This window comes from Aplysia californica, unplaced genomic scaffold (assembly GCF_000002075.1).
Source record: "Aplysia californica isolate F4 #8 unplaced genomic scaffold, AplCal3.0 scaffold00206, whole genome shotgun sequence".
Taxonomy (NCBI): domain Eukaryota; kingdom Metazoa; phylum Mollusca; class Gastropoda; order Aplysiida; family Aplysiidae; genus Aplysia; species Aplysia californica.
This window is the reverse complement of record NW_004797476.1, coordinates 434,148-437,544: the sequence shown is the minus strand read 5'-3', so window position 1 is coordinate 437,544 and position 3,397 is coordinate 434,148.

Below are 3,397 nucleotides of genomic sequence, written 5' to 3'. Positions count from 1 at the left end.
TCTCTCTCTCTCTCTCTCTCTCTCTCTCTCTCTCTCTCTCTCTCTCTCTCTGTCGTTGTTGTCTGCAAACGCCCCCACAAAGCGATTAGAAGTCAGAAGGCAAACGTGAACGTCTAGCTAAAGAATAACAAAAATAGCAAATGACGCCTGTGGGATTGGGCGTTTACGACATCTAATCAAAATAACCGCGGTGTTCACAAGGCCTTGCAGAATCCTTGGGGTGTTTTCCCGCTTGAACCAGGCACTTAGCCTTGCAGTGTTCTCTCATCCAAAAACAGGCTGCTCACGTCTCATTCTTATGCATATAACATCCTCGGGGGTCGCGCACTCGAGAGATATAGACAGAGAGAGAGAGAGAGAGAGAGAGAGAGAGAGAAAGAAAGAAAGAGAGAGAGATAGATAGATAGATAGATAGAGAGAGATAGAGAGAGAGAAAGAGAGAGAGAGCGATAGAGAGAGAGAAAGAGAGAGAGAGGGAGAGAGGGAGAGAGAGAAAGAGAGAGAAAGAGAGAGAAAGAGAGAGAAAGAGAGAGAAAGAGACAGACACAGAGACGGAGAGAGAATAGAAGAGGAATAGAGACTGAGAAAGCGCACGCTTGCGTGTGTGTGTGCGTGCGTGTATGTGTGTGTGTGTGTGTGTGTGTGTGTGTGTGTGTGTGTGTGTGTGTGTGTGTGTGTGTGTGTGTGTTTGTGTATGTGTATATGTGTGTGGGGGTATTTGAGTGTGTGTATATTTGTGTGTGTGTGTGTGTGTGTGTGTGCGTGTGTGTGTGTGTATATATGTGTGTGTGTATTTGAGAGTGTGAATGCGTGTTTATGTGTGTGTATGTGTGTGTATGTGTGTATGTGTGCGAGTGCATGTATTTATATGTGTATGGGGAAGTGGAGGATAGGGGGAAGTCTCTGATGGGCGACCAAATTATTTTTCACTCTATTATTTGTGTCTCTTTTATGTCAAGATGTCTAACCCAATAAAGAAACGTGAAGATGAACAAAAAAAAGATATTATGTTTTCTTTTTTTTTTTGACACAAAGGGCAACTCTTAAATCGTATTGCTATTAGAGATGATTTTCTAATGTGGGTTTTTGTAGTTTTCTTAGACAATGTCACAGCCTGAAGTTTGGAAGAAAAACGGAGAAAAGGCAAAGAATAACGAAAGACGGACAGATGGATAATATGTTCGGAATGGGAGGGGAGGCGGGGTTATATAGCTTAGACTATAATAAAACTTTAATGCGTAAATGGAAATTCAATGTGTGCACGCGTGATAGAAAAAAAGATAGATAGATAGACAGGCAGACACACAAACGTACAAAAAGATAGAGCGTTTACCTATCTATCTATCTATCTATCTATCTATCTATCTATCTATCTATCTATCTATCTATCTATCTATCTATCTATCTATCTATCTATCTATCTATCTATCTGTCAGCATAATATGTGTGTGTTTATCAAGCATATTATATATATATAGATTTATAATTTACATGAATATAAATATATATATATATTTATACATATATAATATATATAAATGAGGTGCTCGTCAAATTAATGAAATAGAAGAGCTTAAAATCTTTTATGTCTATTGAAAAAACATCCCTGTGTGGATTTTATTGAAAAATGTTTATCATTGGCATAAACAAGTAAATTTACTGTTTCCATGAATTCTCAAGCTTTGGAAGTCACCAAACTTTGGCAGCCATTTTCTCACTAATTTTACGTCTGAAACCAGGCGATCCCAACTTTCTATAATTGCAAATATCTCAACTTCTATTCGAAATAGATGGTATTGTTTTTTTTTTATAGTAGAGGGTTTAAGGCTCTCGCAACTGCATAAGGTCATATGAGCGCCAAGGGGTGGGTGTCAACAGAGAAGTCTTTACAGGGAATCAGACTTAGACTGCTCACCTCTCTAGTTTCAACAGCACAAGGTCTGCTTCGACTATCAAGGCACCCCAAAAATAGCAGGTCACAAGAGAGTGACAAACATACAAAAGAAGTAGAGGAAAATGACAATACTAAGGATCAGGAAAGAAAAAGCAGCAGTTCAATGTTGTAGATCAGGCACAGTTATGAGCGTGACATGAGTCTGCCCATTTACAATTCTACTATGCTTGAACGAGAAATGTCCCCCCTTTGGGAATGGCCTAAAGACACTTCAGTCAGTGGCACTGCCCGGGGAGGATGGTATTGTTTTCATTTTCAACGTAATCGGAGAAAAAGGCATTTTTTCGCCAGTTAGGAAGGTTTTATCGAATTTTTATTTTTTGGGCTCAACCCCTTCAATGTCTATATAAAACACAATTCCATGCGAATTTTACTGAAAACATTGATTGAAGGCACAAAATATGTCATTTTTCAGTATTGAAGGGCTCTTTACCAAACTTTGGCGACGATTTTCTCGCTAATTTAATCTCATTTCCTTCAATCGGAAATATTTTGACTTCTACTCAAGATAGATTAATATTTATTTCATTAGAAGCAAAGCACATGAAACAGCTTTCAGATGATACCAATAACTCCAAATACCCCAAACTTGACAAGGGCCGGATTTCACCACGTCGTATCACATATATATATATATATTATAATATTATGTATATAAATAAACATAGATATATATATATATATATATATATATATATATATATATATATATATATATATAAATATATATATATATATAGACTTCAACAAAAGTTAAGGACCACCTTGACAGAAAGTCCTAATTTTTAAAAATATCCGAAAAAAGACAGCAAGAAATGTTTCAAAATGTTAGCTCCGAAAGTGTTAATGGGTTACTAACGCGTACTGCAAAGCCTTCTAAAGAACGAAAACCACCAAGTGCAGCACGGAAATCCTCTGGGAATTTTAGCTAAATTTCCTGTTTTTATCGACTTGTGTGCGATACCAAGGACTTTCCTCAGTTAAAATTTCTGGTGCACGCCATAAACGGACGTACGGCCTAAAACTGTGCTCATGTTGGTGGCAATATTAGCCACGGTTTGCGCAAAATCCGGTATCGCATCAACATACCACCAAGACGACAGCTGAGAGACTTTGATCGTGTCAGAGCTATGGCATGGCTGAATGATGGAGTTGGAGCCCGAGAAGTTGCCTGAAGGCTCGCAGTGTCATACTCTGTCATTATCCGCCTGAAACAGCACCATCACGCCACTGAATTCAGTTAAAAAACGCCCACGTGCAGGTCGATCCAAGAAGACCACTCAGTGTGTTTGCAAGTGATCCCTAACTTTTGTTGAAGTCTGTATATATATTGTATCTTTTTTGCATTACTTGGACGGTGTCAGAAGAAGTATGAGAAAGTGTTTGTGTGCGCGTGTGTGGGTGTGTGTGTATGTGTGTGTGAGTGTGTGTCTGTGTGAGTGA